Source organism: Mya arenaria, chromosome 9 (genome assembly GCF_026914265.1).
Source record: "Mya arenaria isolate MELC-2E11 chromosome 9, ASM2691426v1".
NCBI classification, from domain to species: Eukaryota; Metazoa; Mollusca; class Bivalvia; order Myida; family Myidae; genus Mya; species Mya arenaria.
In genome coordinates this window covers 63,211,981-63,231,443 of record NC_069130.1, presented here as the reverse complement: position 1 = coordinate 63,231,443, position 19,463 = coordinate 63,211,981, and the positions used below count along the sequence as shown (strand labels likewise).

Sequence of the window (19,463 nt, the reverse complement as noted above, 5' to 3'; positions counted from 1 at the left end):
TATTACATGTTACAAAATACTGTTTAACCCAAAAGGACATTTCCGTCAATTGTCTTAGAAGTCATAGTGTTTTTTTAAAAAAAGAATATTATACGAGTGGCAAACGTACAACTGTTTTAAAGATTTAGCAAGAGGATATTAAAACCCATAAGGATAATACTGTTCATTATAAATGCAAATTATTCTACTTTCTTAAAATTTATCTGGGAAATTTCACCGCAGACCAGACTTAACAATTCGATATCATCAATACCACATGTGAGTGAATTTGAAATTTCTTAATTAATAGTAAATAGTCTGTAAGAAAGACCATGTTTAGACATTTGTTGAGACTGGGAAAAATCGTTGAAGCGCATTATATCCAGCGTTTTATTAAAAGAAATTATATATAACATTATATTAAAAAGAGCATTGTATCTTGAAAAAGAAGAAGTGTTGCTTTTACAGTACACTGTATCTTGTGTATATTATACCAACTGTTGCTTTAACTGTATATTTTATTTAGTTTTGCTTTAAGTGTACATTATGTCTAGTGTGTTTTAACTGCAATTGTATCTTGTGTTGCCCTAACACAACATTATTTGTATTGTTGCTTTAACAGTACATTATATCTAGTGTTGCTTTGAATGTACTTTATATCTAGTGTTGCTTAGACGGCACATTATTCTACTGTTGCTTTAACTGTACGTTATATCTACTATTTCTTTAACTGTACATTATTTGTGCTATTGCTTTAACTGTACATTATTTGTGCTATTGCTTTAACTGTACATTATTTGTGCTATTGCTTTAACTGTACATTATTTGTGCTATTGCTTTAACTGTACATTATTTGTGCTATTGCTTTAACTGTACATTATTTCTACCATTGCTTTAACTGTACATTATTTCTACCATTGCTTTAACTGTACATAAGACAATGTTATGGTAATTTAGAGTTACAGACATATAAGATTCCATATATACATAACACATTTATTCAACGCTGTATAAACGGGTTTCTTTTGTTTGACCTATGTCAAAAAAAGAGTGTCACCATCTCTGACTGATACTGTTTTTGTGGTTCGAATGTAGATGTATCTAGTCAAATAGTCAGTCGTAAATAAACCAGACGTTCCATCGAAACCGAACGATTAATCAACTCAGAGCAAAATATCATAAATCTTTGTTTCAATAAATGTTGTCATTTTACACAATTTATATGATGCAAAAACTCGCATTTATAACCTGTAATTACTTATATTACCCTGTTACTTACGACTATTAAGAAATCCATGAATGACTTAAAACTTTAAGTATTGACAAATTAACATAACCAACGGAACGAGACGGGGAAATGTTGAACCTCTGGTAATAAAGATGCTATCATACACAATGCAATAAAATGTAATCACAAAATATGAATTTATTTTCAAATTATTGGTTATGAAACATTTTACCATTATTTCATTGAAACTGAAATGTAGGGCACCGGTTTGCGTTTTAACGTTTTATTGTTTGAAAATAAAAATATTAAAAAGTTAAAGCTAAAAACATCGACAAATCCACCACAACAACTTGTATCAATATCTAAAAATAAGAATGTAATTTATCAACATTTTTGAATAAAAACGATTTGTAGCAGCATTTTAATAAAAAAACGGTAATGTAGCAGCATTTTTGAAACATTACCGTTGAAACAAAACGGTAATGTAGCAGCATTTTGAAATAAAACGGTAATTAAGCAGCAGTTTGAAAGAAAACGGTAATGATGCAGCATTGTGAAATAGTACGGTAATGTAGCAGCATTTTAAAAAAAGTACGGTAATGTAGCAGCATTTTGAAATAGTACGGTAATGTAGCAGCATTTTGAATAAGAAGGGTAATGTAGCAACATTTTGAAATAGTACGGCAATGTAGCAGCATTTTGAAATAGTACGGTAATGTAGCAGCATTTTGAAACAAAACGGTAATGTAGCAACATTTTGAAATAGTACGGTTATGTAGAAACATTGTTATGTAGCAACATTTTGAAATAAAACGGTAATGTAGCAACATTTTGAAATAGTACGGTAATGTAGCAACATTTTGAAATAAAACGGTAATGTAGCAACATTTTGAAATAAAACGGTAATGTAGCAACATCTTGAAATAAAAAGGTAATGTAGCAACATTTTGAAATAAAACCGTAATGAATCAACAATCTAAAATAAGAATGTAAGATAAATACCAAAAAATTAGCATGACTAAAAATTGAAATTACCAAAATAACACAATTCTATATTGTAATGCGCAGACCAAACGTTTTACCATAAATCAAGAGACATAAAAGGTATTAAAAGGTATGAATCTTAACAAAAAATAAGTGTAGCAATGCCCATAACTCTGGCTTAATAGATCGTCGCGTTATGCCCCTTGACTACCTCAGAAAATGGACGAAAAATGAAACTTTGCTGTGCTCTTGTTAATCCTCTGATAACGTCATTTTGTTTCGTTTTCTGAACGAGTCACTTTCTTCGAAACGCACGTGCACTTCTCAGAGAAGCACGCCGGAACAACACGTGTCCGAGCATGCGTAAACACAGTCGTGGTTATATTGAACAAGACCAAATTACATCTGTTTTAGGATCAGCAAGTATACTGAGGCCAAATAACACTACTATTTAGTTTCTCAGGCGTCGCTGCATACCTTTTGAGATCATGCGTTATTATCATTTTAACTATAAAACTATTTAATATTTTGGCCATGTCTTTAAAAATATATGTTTGTTAATAAAACTGTTTGATTTACCAGGCATTATAGGATACCTGCATTGTTCAGACAGTCGTGTTGTGTATACACGTAGTTTTTAAAGTGCCTGTGAACATCGTATTTATTTTGTAAGGGCCTATTTTGGAATAAAGTGATATTTCGCGCTCACCACTCACAAGATAGCAAGAGAAACATTGTTTTGAAGTGATCTATGTAATAAAAAGAGTCTCTAACGAGTATCATTTGTATAATTCCTCGTATTTAAGTATAAATATGTAACAGAAATGAAAAACTGGTCACACAATGCACTATAAATATTCCTATAATATATTCATGTAGTAAGATACAGATAACGGAGCTCAAAGAGGACACTGTCTGAGAAGATCTATGTAAGGAGAGAGGAAGGAGTAAAGAAAAGACTTTAAACAGCATTAGTTACGAGCACTAACAGTGAGACAAAAACGAAAAATATTTAGTGGTCAGCATTTTATATTTTCCAACAAGAAGGCAGTAATATTTGTATTTCACGAGTCTTTCAATATATTTACTTCAGTAAATTAGCAGTCTGCCGTAATTGATTAAAATCAAGCTAAGCAGTGGCTGGCCCATAAGGTAAGTAGTTTACACAATAAAGAATGGACCACTAAAGAGTGTATTACACTTCTTTATTTTTACAACATGAAATAAACAACAACATATTAATGACGTTTGAACTGTTTTTGTTTATATTATCAAACATTTTTTCTTATTAATACTTGAAACCAAACTTCATGGAATTAATGGAATTTTCCTGCAGTTGTTGATAAGCTCATTTGATTAATTAGACAGGCGTACCAATTTTTGACTGAGTTGTTTACCGTTTTAAATGCCTTTTATATCTTATAAAGATGCTGGTTAATTAATAATTAAGTTTTTTTTGCAAAGAGATAATTTAAAATGAGTGCAATTAAAAGTGCCCCTTACTTGTTTGAATATGAATAAATAAATAAATAAATGACTGACTGACTGACTAACTGAGTGAGTGAGTGAGTGAGTGAGTGAGTGAGTGAGTGAGTGAGTGAGTGAGTGAGTGAGTGAGTGAGTGAGTGAGTGAGTGAGTGAGTGAGTGAGTGAGTGAGTGAGTGAGTGAGTGAGTGAGTGAGTGAGTGAGTGAGTGAGTGAGTGAGTGAGTGAGTGAGTGAGTGAGTGAGTGAGTGAGTGAGTGAGTGAGTGAGTGAGTGAGTGAGTGAGTGAGTGAGTGAGTGAGTGAGTGAGTGAGTGAGTGAGTGAGTGAGTGAGTGAGTGAGTGAGTGAGTGAGTGAGTGAGTGAGTGAGTGAGTGAGTGAGTGAGTGAGTGAGTGAGTGAGTGAGTGAGTGAGTGAGTGAGTGAGTGAGTGAGTGAGTGAGTGAGTGAGTGAGTGAGTGAGTGAGTGAGTGAATAAATAAATAAAAGGATAAAATAAAATGAGTTAAATAAATAAATAAATACCAAAGAAATTAAACGTATCAGTCTTGTCTTTAACATATGACTACTACTTCTGCTACTGCTGCTACTACTACTTCTGCTACTGCTGCTCCTTCTACTACTACTGCTGCTACTGCTGCTCCTTCTACTACTACTGCTACTACTGCTGCTCCTTCTACTACTACTTCTGCTACTGCTGCTCCTTCTACTACTACTTCTGCTACTGCTGCTCCTTCTACTACTACTACTATTACTGCTGCTCCTTCTACTACTACTGCTGCTACTGCTGCTCCTTCTTCTACTACTGCGGCTACTGCTGCTGCTGCTGCTGCTGCTCCTTCTACTACTACTGCTGCTACTGCTGCTCTTTTTTCTACTACTGCTGCTACTGCTGCTGCTCCTTCTACTACTACTGCTGCTACTGCTGCTCCTCCTTCTACTACTGCTGCTGCTGCTGCTGCTCCCTCTACTACTACTGCTGCTCCTTCTTCTACTACTGCTGCTACTACTACTTCTGCTACTGCTGCTCCTTCTACTACTACTGCTGCTACTGCTGATCCCCTTCTACTACTGCTGCTACTGCTGCTCCTTCTTCTACTACTGCTGCTACTGCTGCTGCTGCTGCTGCTGCTACTTTTACTACTACTGCTCCTGCTGCTGCTGTTGCTGCTGCTGCTGCTGCTGCTGCTGCTGCTGCTGCTGCTACTACTACTACTACTACTACTACTACTACTACTACTACTACTACTACTACTACTACTACTACTACTACTACTACTACTACTACTACTACTACTACTACTACTACTACTGCTGCTGCTACTACTACTATTACTACTTCTACTACTACTACTACTTCTACTACTACTACTTATTCTGCTGATGCTGCTGCTAAAGCTGTTGCTGCTGCTGCTACTACTGCTATTGCTGCTGCTGCTTCTGGTGCCGCTTCTGCTGCTGCTGCTGCTACTGCTACTGCTACTGCTACTACTACTACTACTACTACTACTTCTACTACTACTACTACTACTACTACTACTACTACTACTACTACTACTACTACTACTACTACTACTACTACTACTACTACTACTACTACTACTACTACTTCTACTACTGCTGCTGCTGCTGCTGCTGCTGCTACTACTACGACAATGACTTCGACTTCTACTATTACTAGCACGAGTTATTGTCGCAGTTTTTGGCTGTTGTTCTTGCTACTGATGTTTGTCGATTTACTGTTAATGGATCGCTTCAAATTGAACCTTTTAAATACAGGTTTTTATCAGAAATAACAAAATTTTAATAACGTAAATTGTGGCATGTTATATGCAATTAAAATGCCAAAAGTTACATAAATATAATTGAAAAGTACAATAAAAGCTCACTGATCTGCAGAATTAAGTTATAATTTCTAGAAAAAAGAATCATCAATATTATAATTATTCACTGTACCATATTCCTGTCGGATGATAATGTCATATTTATAATCTTTATTGTTGTGGGGGGATAGAATGATTATGCACATTGATTGTAAGTTTTCTATTTACGATGTGCATCGATCTTACTTAAGTATAAGATCTTCCTAAGATTACTTTACGTGCATACTCTTAATTTCTTAAATCAGTACGTTTCCCACAAAAATAGTCATAAATATAAGCGCAAACGTTTCAAATGAATCATTTCAGAATTGTAATATCATTAAAAAAAAACTTGTGTGCGTTTTCACCACATTCTTGTTCGCGTAAAAGTGTCTGATAGCGAATATGATATATGGCTTATTTGATCTCGAATCATCCCCTTCGACCTTTAGGAAACATGTGGTAATGTCATGTAATAATAGCTCCCTTTTGTTGGGGCTAATTTAGCGTGCATGTTTGCAATTTCTGTACTATTGTGCAAAAGCATTATCAGTGTTTAAGATAGCATGATAGCATTGTCTGCTTATCAAAATGCATACAGCTTTCGTTATATGGCAGTGAAAAATGGATATTTCGTCGGTAAAACAATAACTACTGTATCGGAATTATCAAAGACGCACTCGGAGATTCGATATGAAAACGTTACGTAAATTTAAGGTGTAATTGTGCATGTCCTAATGTTAAATTCCCCAAATAGTGATCGCTCACTTCAGAATACCCTTTTTTATCATATAAAAATCCTGCACCTCTGGTTGTGTTGTACGGGTACGTGAAGGCCCGGACCCAAACACATTCGAATCTCCTCGATCGGTCATTTTCCATCGAAAACAACGACTGATATATGCCGGTATATCAGTAGAAGTAGTTCGTTATGTACAAATAAATGAAAGTTGTAATTAATTGTAGGGTTATAACGTGTATCTTGTATTAATAACTTTAAATTGACTGCCAGTAAAGTGTACCATCGCATAAACAGTTAAGATTCCCCAGAGTAAAATTATAAAGTTTAACTTCTAGACTGAAACTACTACTTATAGCGTAGATGAATGTAAAGATTTCTGACATTCTGTCCGAGGATGCTTTCGATGGAAAATGACCGAGGTCTTCCGAATGGGCTAAACAATAGGGCTGGTTATTACCTCCCTTCCTAACAATACTGTATTGAGCAAAACGTATAAAACTTTTAAAATCACTTTTTTATCGGTGGTCAAACGACCTTTTCGGGGAATTTACAGGAGTCATTCACTTATTTTACTACTTGTTGTCAACGTTCGAGTTCATTTTTAAGCTAATGTACACTCCTCTCATTCCATTTTGTCATATTTTTTTCTAAAATAATATTTGCTCCCTGAATAATAAAATAAAATCAATTTTGATACAGACGATTTCGGAATTCTCTGTTCAATGTGAAGAACTTTAAAGAAGTTAAGAAGTTATGAATAACCTATTAACTGATACATAGACCTGTCGTATCGAAACCATAAACTTCTCATACTAAGACCAGTAATACGTAATTTTTCGCTGGTGATTACCTCCCTTGAGTAAAGTACACCAAAATATCTCCGTTGTTGTGCCAGTTTACAACTAACTAAATTTCATTAAATCTTGTAAAAATTATTTGACAATTTAATACAAAAAAACAACAAGTAAATAATAATTTTTATATAACGTTCAATATTAACCACCTAGAACGAAGTTTTATTAAGAACGAATTATCACTAGCATTTCTAGAGGTATATCGACATTTGAATCGGCTTTAAACGAGCTGCATAGTATGTTGATGTCAGTATGATAATATCATTAAAGTCTATGCTCTTAAATAATACGGTTAAATCAATTTGGTACGCAATCTAAGTTCAAAGTTGTTCTTTCTGGTTGAAACGTAGGATGTAACTGTGTCTGTGTCAATACATGAGTGTGTATAAAGCTGAATGTTACAGGTAGCATTGTCTTGCTTTGTTATAAACAACCATAACTGGTAACATATTGGTTTAATATGAATTGTCATTTATTTAAAACAAAATTGGGGGAGTATCATCGACACTCTATTAAAATGGGTCAGCTATAAGACGATAACAAAGCATAGTTGTAAATCTAATGCCATCAAGTTGACACATTTTTAGATTTAAAAACAAACTATTTTCTCATAAACTTTAGTTACTATCAGTTACTACCAGTTCAGTTCGCGACATAAATTACATGATACATGTGACAATGAGAGACCCGGTCTTCACTAATTACAGTATCGTGATGCTTCACGTGTTAATACCAGTATATAATTTTCAGCCACAAAGTAAAACAAACAAGCGGCATTGAATGTTACATAGAAACCTTAAAGTCATGCCAGGGACAATTCCATGGTTGGACGTCTGAGGGTTGTGCGCCCCCGTCCATCCGAGCCCAAAATAATGTGCTATACATGTAGTATGGGTTAGGGGCAAGCCCAAAATACAAACGAGGCTCATTTTAGTGTATGGTGGTGCATTCTGGTGAATTTTAATGAAACTGAAATATTCTTCATTGCGCTTCATAAAACTATATTTTTATCAAAAACTACTTAAGAACATTTTTCGTAACAACTGGTAAAATGCTGCAGCTCACATTTCTGGAAAACAAAAGTTATCTACTGAAATAATGCTGTGCAAGTTACTTACGGTAGTACCGAATATACCCCCCCCCCCCCCGGATTCATACGTATCAAGAAAAAAATCCCAATATTATAATCTCAGTTCAAATATGTATAAAGGCTTGTACTGCATCAGAAGCAGTCTGGAAATGTACATTGGTGTCCGTTTTGTATATACATTTGTTTTCCAATGTTTCCATATCGCGCAACTGTAACATATATTGTCAAAATAACAAACCGAACATTTTGTTCACCTGTTAAATAGATGAAATTCAGCTGGAGCTCTTCTAAGGCCCTGCCTGTGTAACAGATGGGTAAGCCATAAAACTGATGATTATTACAAACTATAATGTTTGTTAACATTCTAAGGAGATGATTCTTTGAACGTGATATCTACGAGGGTTTCCGCATCGAAGAATAATGTATGATAGTTGAATGGGATTGAAGAACAGGTCGTTACACGCATCAAATTGTTAAAATAAAGTTGCGCCATTTAAGTTTATTGAAGAACGCAAATAGGAGAGCAGACACTATGTCAATAAAACAGAGAGAAACACAGACAGGCAGAAGAATAGACAGAAAGGTCAGATATAGGCAAATAGATGGACAGACAGAAAGGTCAGAGATGGACAGACAGAAGGACAGACAGAAAGGTCAGAGATGTGCAGGCAAAGGGGCAGACAGAAAGGTCAAAGATAGACCGATATAAAGGTCAGAGATAGACAGGCAGAGGGGCAGACATAAAGGTCAAAGAAAGACAGATAGAAACGTCAGAGATAGATAGACAGACAGAGGGATATACAGAAAATTCATAGATGGACTGACAGAGGGACAGACAGAAAGTTTAGAGATGGACAGACAGAGGGACAGTCAGAAAGGTCAGAGGTGGACTGGCAGAGGAACAAACAGAAAGGTCAGAGGTGGACTGACAGAGGAACAAACAGAAAGGTCAGAGATAGACAGACAGAGGGACAGACAGAAAGGTCAGAGATGGAAAGACAGAGGAACAGACAGAAAGGTCAGAGATAGACAGACAGAGGGGCAGAAAGAAAGATTAGAGATGGACAGACAGAGGGACAGACAGAAAGGTCAGAGATGGACAGACAAAGGAACAGACAGAAAGGTCAGAGGTGGACTGACAGAAAGGTCAGAGATGGACTGACAGAGGGACGTACAGAAGGTTCAGAAATTGACAGACAGAGGGACAGACAGAAAGGTCGGGTTGGACAGACAGAGGGACAGACAGAAAGGTCAGAGATGGACAGACAGAGAAACAGACAGAAAGGTCAGAGATGGACTGACAGAGCGACAGACAAAAAGGTCAGAGATTGACTGACAGAGAAACAGACAGAAAGGTCAGAGATGGACAGACAGAGGGACATACAGGAAGGTCAGAGGTGGAGTGACAGAGGGACAGACAGAATGGTCAGAGATGGACAGACAGAGAGACAGACAGAAAGGTCAGAGATTGACTGATAGAGGGACAGACAGAAAGGTCAGAGAGGAACAGACAGAAAGGTCAGAGATGGACAGACAGAGGAACAGACAGAAAGGTCAGAGATGGACAGACAGAGGGACAGACAGAAGGGTCAGAGATGGACAGACAGAGGAACACACAGAAAGATCAGAGATGGACAGACATAGGGACAGACAGAAGGGTCAGAGGTGGACTGACAGAGGAACAGACAGAAAGGTCAGATATGGACTGACAGATGAACAGACAGGAAGGTCAGAGATGGACATACAGAGGAATAGTCAGAAAGGTCAGAGATGGACAGACAGAGTGACAAACCGAAGGGTCAGAGATGGACAGACAGAGGGATAGACAGAAAGGTCAGAGATAGACAGACAGAGGGGCAGACAGAAAATTCATAGATGGACAGACAGAGGGACAGTCAGAAAGGTCAGAGATGGAAAGACAGAGGGACAAACTGAAGGGTCAGAGATGGACAGACAGAGGGACAGACAGAAAGGTCAGAGATAGACAGACAGAGGGGCAGACAGAAAATTCATAGATGGACAGATAGAGGAACATACATAAAGGTCAGAGATGGACAGACAGAGGGACAGACAGAAGGGTCAGAGATAGACAGACAGAGGTACAGACAGAAGGTCAGAGATGGACTGACGGAGGGACATATAGAAAGGTCAGAGATGGACAGACAGAAAGGTCATAGATGGACAGACATAAGGACAGACAAAAAGGTTAGAGATGGACAGACAGAAGGACAGACAGAAAAGTCAGAGATAGACAGACAGAGAGATGGACAGACAGAGAGATGGACAGACAGAGAGACATACAGAAAGGTCAGAGATGGACAGACTGAGGGACACACAGAAAGTTCAGAGATGGATAGACAGAGGGAGACACAGAAATTTCAGATATTGACAGATATGCACAGTAAGATAGAAAGGTCAGCGATGGACAAACAGATAGGTCAGAGATGGACGGACGTACTCAGTCAGATAGAAAGGTCATAGAGGGACGGACATACAGAGACGGACGAGATAGAGGTCAAAAGAAAGGACGATGACAGACAAGTCGAGAAACAGACAAGACTAGACAGCATAGCAGACCGATGAACACATGGGACATTTTCACTTCAGAGGAATCCACGCATTACTGTATGAAATGGTAACCACAGTCACTATAATAATGTATTAGCATTCAGGTTCGATAAGGAAACTGCAATGATAAGATAAAACTACATTATAATTAGAAATTTCTCCAAAATATAATTTAAATACAAAAAAAAATTAGCAGCCAATTTGATAAAACTAAACCATGAATTTAACCAGTTTTTATAAATGTCTGTAGACTTCTAAAACGTATGAAATATAATATAAGAGAAGGGGAACACAGCTATTGCTCATGCATACCGCACGACTAGATGTATTCATGGCATTGTCATGATCGGCACAAGATATTGCGGTAGGTTACCTTCTATCGTCTAATGATTATTTTGAAAAAGGTGTATGTTCCATTTCAGGGGTAGCATCATCTGAGATATGTACAGAAATATTTACGCCAACATTACGTCTCTATTTACGTTGAAAGTACGACCTGACAGTGGTATGTTTTCACAGAGGCTAGTGACGGTTTGCAGGCGGTGACGGCAGGTGGCTATTCTCATTCAATTCATTGCTAGAGAGATGAGCGAAGCTTGATGCTAGATATATCTGATTGCTTGCGGGGGTGTAGCTATATCTTCATTGACGGACAGAAAGGGTGTAATTGAAGATCATATCATTTTAAAATATTAATATTCTATACATGTATATGCATAATGTGACAAAATTATATTTGTCACATGTCGACCACCTTTATCCCGTTTTAATCAGGCTGCACTCTGTATATTGTACGCTACGGTACCCAAGTAAGCTTGAAACCTCGAGACTTAACATATACTGTGAGAAGTCTATTAGTTAGACATAGCGTACAGTGTGGTTCATTATCGATGCGCCGCTGTCAAATCAGTAGCCGATGGTATAACATGTTTTCTTGAATCCGGGAACTTTAAAAGCAATATCTAATACATTTATAAGAGTGAACAACTTTAGCGATTTTAAGTGTTTGCCCACAAATTGAAATTTCAAGGCAGTTTAAGAATACGTATCAATACCTGCATGTACGTGCATTCCCTGTGGCCAGGCCATGCCTCTTTAACATTTTCATCAAGCGTTTAAGTACATTTGTAATAAAAACATTATTATCTTCCATTAAAGAACTAAGCCATGGTAACTTTATGGGATATCATGCTATACTGCTATACAGGTATTTGTCGAGATAATCCTCAAAAATAATACGTCTGATAGTACGATAAGATTTTGAGTATCTAATGTTTTGGTAATCATATAGAAAGTTCATTCAGTAAATAGTACTTGACTTTAATACTTGGTGCAATACGTATACATAACTAAAAATAATTGGGATGAAGTATTGTCGAATATTTCTGCATATCATCTTGAATCAATACGCACTACATGAAAATGTTACATCACAGCATCATTATAGGTTAATGCCAGCAGCATAGTAAGCTACAAACAGCATAGTAAGCTATCAACAGCATAGTAAGCTACCAGCAGCACAGTAAGCTGTCAACAGCAGTATAGGTTGCTGCCAGCAGCATAGAGGGCTAGCAATATAGAAGGTAGCTGCTAAAAGCAAAGTAAGCTGCCAACTGCATAGAGGGCTAGCAACATAGAAGGTAGCTGCTAAAAGCAAAGTAAGCTGCCAACTGCATAGAGGGCTAGCAACATAGAAGGTATAGCTGCTAAAAGCAAAGTAAGCTGCCCACTGCATAGAGGGCTAGCAACATAGAAGGTATAGCTGCTAAAAGCAAAGTAAGCTGCCAACTGCATAGAGGGCTAGCAACATAGAAGGTATAGCTGCTAAAAGCAAAGTAAGCTGCCCACTTCATAGAGGGCTAGCAATATAGAAGGTAGCTGCTAAAAGCAAAGTAAGCTGCCAACTGCATAGAGGGCTAGGAACATAGAAGGTATAGCTGCTAAAAGCAAAGTAATCTGCCAACTGCATAGAGGGCTAGCAACATAGAAGGTAGCTGCTAAAAGCAAAGTAAGCTGCCAACTGCATAGAGGGCTAGCAACATAGAAGGTAGCTGCTAAAAGCAAAGTAAGCTGCCCATTTCATAGAGGGCTAGCAACATAGAAGGTAGCTGCTAAAAGCAAAGTAAGCTGCCCATTTCATAGAGGGCTAGCAACATAGAAGGTAGCTGCTAAAAGCAAAGTAAGCTGCCCACTCCATAGAGGGCTAGCAACATAGAAGGTAGCTGCTAAAAGCAAAGTAAGCAAAATAGGCTACTGCCAGGAAGAAGTTAGATAGCTGCCAGCAGCAAGGTAGGTTACTGCCAGGAAGAAGTTAGATAGCTGCCAGCAGCAAGGTAGGTTACTGCCAGGAAGAAGGTAGGTAGCTGCCAGCAGCAAAATAGGCTACTGCCAGGAAGAAGTTAGATAGCTGCCAGCAGCAAGGAAGGTTACTGCCAGGAAGAAGTTAGATAGCTACCAGCAGCAAGGTAGGTTACTGCCAGGAAGAAGTTAGGTAGCTGCCAGCAGCAAGGTAGGTTACTGCCAGGAAGAAGTTAGATAGCTGCCAGCAGCAAGGTAGGTTACTGCCAGGAAGAAGTTAGATAGCTGCCAGCAGCAAGGTAGGTTACTGCCAGGAAGAAGTTAGATAGCTGCCAGCAGCAAGGTAGGTTACTGCCAGGAAGAAGTTAGATAGCTGCCAGCAGCAAGGTAGGTTACTGCCAGGAAGAAGTTAGATAGCTGCCAGCAGCAAGGAAGGTTACTGCCAGGAAGAAGTTAGATAGCTGCCAGCAGCAAGGTAGGTTACTGCCAGGAAGAAGTTAGGTAGCTGCCAGCAGCAAGGTAGGTTACTGCCAGGAAGAAGTTAGATAGCTGCAAGCAGCAAGGTAGGTTACTGCCAGGAAGAAGTTAGATAGCTGCCAGCAGCAAGGTAGGTTACTGCCAGGAAGAAGTTAGATAGCTGCCAGCAGCAAGGTAGGTTACTGCCAGGAAGAAGTTAGGTAGCTGCCAGCAGGAAGGTAGGTTACTGCCAGGAAGAAGTTAGGTAGCTGCCAGCAGGAAGGTAGGTTACTGCCAGGAAGAAGTTAGGTAGCTGCCAGCAGCAAGGTAGGTTACTGCCAGGAAAAAGTTAGGTAGCTGCCAGCAGGAAGGTAGGTTACTGCCAGGAAGAAGTAAGATAGCTGAAATCAGACTTGTAGGTTACTGCGCAAGCATCAGTGTATGTAGCGATCAGCAGCAAGGTAGGCAGAAATAGGTAGCTGCCAGCAGCATAGTCGAAAGCTGCCTGCAGCAAGATAAGTAGTCATATGTCATCCGTGTGGTCTCAAAGCATGATACAATTTTAGATATTTAATAAACAAAGTGTCATTCAATCAGTGTGTATAGTGTAAGTAAATTAAAAAAAAAAAGATAACAGATGATTAGAGGAACAGACTGCATTTCATTCATTTTGCACCGCCATTTAAACATGAGAGAAAACGATAAGTTGAATTGAGTTGTGTTTGTTAGATGGATTCGACCAGCTTCTACACTTTTGAAGCACACATAGCCAAGAAATTGGAACAACGACCCCTGGTGCCAATGACAAAAGGCTCGTTTTTTCTCTCCGGCCATCGGTCAAGCCTGACAGCAAGGAAAGTGGACATTGGACAACACGCAATAGTCGCATTAGTTCTGATATCCGCTGAGAGGAAAGGCAGCAAGCGCATTTAGAGAGTATTAAACCGCATCTTATACAGATTAAGAACGTTTTTGAAATGTACGATAATATGCAAGTCATATTTTATTATGAAACATTCATGTATTACAGTAAAATAAAATGCCTAAGATAAGATAAGATAAGATAAGATAAGATAAGATAAGATAAGCATATCTTCAAATGAAATTTAACGGTAATCGAAGGAGAACATGTCTTCAAACATATTTGTGAATTGTTAAGTACATGCGTTAAATATAATACGTCACAAATAAGAAAATAACTTTTACAACTTACATGTTCATAAGTTTTCACAACTAAAAATAAAAATCTAAGGTGACCAATCGTCTATAATAAATAAATGATGATATTGCTAATTTAAATTGAATGACAGAGCCAACCACGTGATAGGAGCGTTATATAAATACAACTGGTAAAGGTTGAAATAATAATACCGCTAGCTACAGAAACATTAAAACTCAAATATCACCAGGTTTATCATTTATGATATTGTTAATGCCGTTTTTGTACACTTACAATTAAATTAAACAGATTGCTTTTGTCTTAATTCACAATATCAGACAGCCGATAAAAACATTTGTATATAAAAATAATGAATTTTGCTAATAGTTAATCATAACCTGAAATCAAAATACGTCAGAACCGTCGGTATCACCTACCACAGACACAGGGCTGGAACCCTGTCTTCAGGGTCTCAGGACTCAATGGCGTTCAAGAGAAAGGATGTTTGTTCTATTTAACTATAGGCTTAAATCCCAAGAGTTACATATGATTTATTCATGTATATTTTATAAACATTTCTGGTACAACACATTTCAAATACGGTAATGATGCCTATACAGAATATAAATTCGGATCCGTTTGAGTGTGAAACATAATCAAACACAATTATTTTTTAACATATCACATGTTTGCATGTTGGTAATTATAGCGTGTATTAAATCAAGTGTATGTGTCACAGGGTGAGAAAAGTGTGCAGCCAGACCGGGGCTCGAACCCGGGACCCCTCGCTATCAGGGCGAGTGCTCTACCGACTGAGCTACCGGACCGCTTACACACCTCCTCACCACATGTGTAGGTATCGGTACCGTGACATACTTCCCCGCAAACTGGAAATTCGTCCTCGAATTTGAGGAACACCAGTTCTAAGGAATGCACATAATTAACACTGAGAGCGCATTATGCTGCCAAACAGTGCTGCCACGGTCCCTCATTGGGCGCCAAATGTCACAGGGTGAGAAAAGTGTGCAGCCAGACCGGGGCTCGAACCCGGGACCCCTCGCTATCAGGGCGAGTGCTCTACCGACTGAGCTACCGGACCGCTTACACACCTCCTCACCACATGTGGAGGTATCGGTACCGTGACATATGCACGTGCAACATAATTCTAAACATAAATATAATATATCTCAACGCATTATGTACAACCTATTATATAAAACGTATTATGTACAGCGTATTACGAGACTGGTTCCCCTTTTTTCAGGGTCCGGGACTCAATGGCGGGACTCGTATATACACCGTATTATGTACGACGTTTTATGTACACGTATTATGTACACGTATTATGTACAAGGTATTATGTATACGTATAATGTACGACGTATTATGTACGAAGTATTATGTACACCGTACTATGTACAACAAATTATATACTCGTATTATGTACACGTATTGTGTACAACGTTTTATGTACACGTATAATGTACACGTATTTTTTACAACGTATTATGTGCAACGTATTATGTACACCGTATTATGTACATGTATTATGCACACATATTATTAACGACGTTTTATGTACAACATATAATGTACATCGTATTATGTTCAGCGTATTGTGTATACCGTGTTATGTACAGCGTAATAAGTATAGAGTATTATGTTCACGTATTATGTACAACGTACTATGTACAACATTATAATGTACACCGTATTATGTACAGCGTATTATGTTCAGCGTAGTATGTACACCGTATTATGTTCAGCGTATTGTGTACACCGTGTTATGTACAGCGTAATATGTACAGCGTATTAAGTACAAGTAATATGTACACGTATTATGTACAGAGTATTATGTTTAACGTATTATGTTTAACGTATTGTGTACACGTATTATGTACACGTTATATGTACAACATGTTATGTATGACGTATTATGTACAACGTATTATGTACAACGTGTTATGAACAGCGTAGTATGTACGAAACATTATGTTCAGTGTATTATGTTTAACGAATTATGTACAACGTGTTATGTACGACGTATTATGTACAACGTATTATGCACAACGTATTGAAATTGTTTACCATTCAAGATGTGTTTGTATTAATATGGTCAACAATTTAAATATGTATGACGCGGCATAATATAGTACGTTGACGAAGATATTATTTAAATGCTTTACACATGATCCAGAAATACATGGCGCCAAAGGTAGTAGTCACAACAGTGTGGATTGACAATGGCCGAGGTGCTCCGATTGTGTGCCGGAATTAATTCTAAGCAGCAAATTGATGTTTTGTATTGAATTGAATTGGATTGTTCTCTTGTTATAAATTTATAAAGGTCAATCCTGCAAACGCCTGGGGAACTTTATTTGTCATCAGCGGTCATTAATCAAGAAAATACCGTTCCCATTAAATCTACAATGAAATAATTCAGACCTTAATGGCTGAAGTGCCATTGAATTCATTCAACCAGTATCCATTTATTATTGAATGTATCTTAAGAATTCTTAAGCAACAAGATCAGCACTATCGTATAAGTGACAAATTCAAGTGATTTAACTAGATTACGGCAGTTCATTTCGACTAATCAAACATATAAATGACTGCCAAACATCAGTCGTTTGACCCTTATTGATATTTCATTCTTAAAATAAATGATTCCGATAATTTTGTAAACATTCACTGGTATCTAAACCAGCACGGAGCACATGTTATTTTGTTGACGAATTTTCTAAATTAATTTAATGAGAGAAGAACGAAATTCATTACGGCTGAAATTTAATCAACAGCTTTTCATTCATTTTTATTGCACGCTATACCTTCTAGGCAAATTGCTGTCATTTGGTGAATAAAAAGAATTTTGAATAAATGACAGGCACTGAATAGATGGGGGAGGGAGGCTCAACATTCACCTCCAGAAAGTCAGTACCATAACTCTTGCCAGATCACGTGCTCCGTGCACGAGGCATTTTTAAATGCAATTCTCTTATTTTTTTATGCGCATGGGTGTTCTTAAAATGAACAAAAATTTAAATCTGCATAATAAAAAAGAGGCTTTTTTACATTCATAAACGGTCTAAGGTAACTGAGCGTATTTTTTTCATATAAGTAGAGTGCCCACTTTTGGATGGCGGTCGAACATAGCCAAGTGCAAAGTAAACATAATTTTGATGATTTGAGACTCCAGATATGCGCCAAAACGCATCATTTTGCATTTAGAATAGAAAAATCACTGGGGAGCATGCCGGAAAACCCTTAGCAAATAGGCATGTACTTAAAAGTAGTTCCAGCTACGCCCCTGAGCATAACCGTAGGATACAGCAGCTAAACAATACATATTTGTCAGCAAAACCTTCAGACGAAAAATACAACAACAGGAAAAAAATAACTTTTATTGTGTAAAATGTAATATTTCTAACATGGGTCACACCCAAAGAATTAACTGCCGATTGTGAAGTGAAGATCCCGTCCCTGGAGTAGGGAAAATTGTCAAACTCCCTAGGATCGGGGGTGTTCCAGTTATCAACAATTTTCGGAAAAAACAAAACAAACGAATTATGCATTAATCATACACTTTGATTTACACAAGAAGTTATTCCACGAGAAAGAGTTACAATATAACCACGGAAACACTTAAACATAGTAGAGAGGATTTATCACAGGGGAACCCTTCCGAAGAAGTGATATAATCGTAAACAAACAAGTAAGCCACTGTAAAAAGAACAACATTCTCATGAGAAATTACAATGTTTGCAGTTACCTGAGGGGGGATTGTGTAGTGGGAGGCCGGTTGATGAAAGGCCAGCGTTCTGACCGTCTAATTAACGCAACTGTCAACCAAGTCGGTTGCTAATTAGGGTTAATTTGTTTAACCTGAAATGACAGGCTGGCTCACAGCCGGTGACAAAATCCTAAACACTGGCTTACTCTGTTTCTTTGTTTGAACACGAGGAAAAGTCTTGGTTGATCCTAATCTTGGTTCTCTTTTTTACTATTTATTTACCGTTTCTTCGAGAAGGCAGTTTTTTGGTTTACATCTATAATATATTTGTAAAGTGGAAACATCCATGTCTTTCTTTATGCTTTGAAGACTTTTTTGACACTTATTTTCTCTTTCGTAATTTACACATATAAAACTGAATGCGGCATGGCGCATATAAACTTCATCAGTGTACTTTATTTAGATGCCAAAATGTCACATACAAGTATTACGTGTTTTCCAAACACGGCCGTAATTTCGTAGTCTCAAAGGTTCTATTTTAACCTTTAAAAACGACAAAACAACAATTTACTTGACACTGTGACTGTATCAATAAGTTTACCACCCCGCCCATCCCCAAACCCATCAACAATATGTTAAAGAATTAGTAATTGTTCGTGCGTCTGTCAGCGGAAGCAATTTAAACAGCGATTTACATCAACAGCCCACACATCATTTTATCTAGTTAACCGCATATGATCGTATATGGAACTTTCACTGCACCAACGTTTGTTGAATTAATGCAATCTGATAAAGTTAAATTAAATAGAAACTTAGCATGTATATTCATTATGCTTTCAAATTATGTAATGTGTTATATTACTTTTATGAGTAGAATATATGTGTATACACATGCATATCACCATTGAATGTTCACTGTCCTCTCACTGTCGCCTACTTTCATACAAGTATAAAATGAATATTTATTTATATGAATCAATAATTGTATTTGAAATATGTTATATGACTGTTCTATTATATTTAATGTTGC

At 37.4% G+C, this 19,463-nt stretch overlaps 1 protein-coding gene and 2 non-coding genes across 3 annotated transcripts in view; all 3 read right to left on the bottom strand.

The window, feature by feature from the left end:
* The window catches only part of LOC128203094 (protein Wnt-4-like), a 48,888-nt gene that overhangs the window by 22,536 nt on the left and 6,889 nt on the right, over positions 1-19,463 (bottom strand). The gene's annotated exons all lie outside the window — the stretch shown is intronic.
* On the bottom strand, positions 15,458-15,530 carry Trnas-uga (transfer RNA serine (anticodon UGA)). The gene has a single exon. It is a non-coding gene; the product is annotated as a tRNA-Ser (tRNA).
* On the bottom strand, positions 15,730-15,802 carry Trnas-uga (transfer RNA serine (anticodon UGA)). The gene has a single exon. It is a non-coding gene; the product is annotated as a tRNA-Ser (tRNA).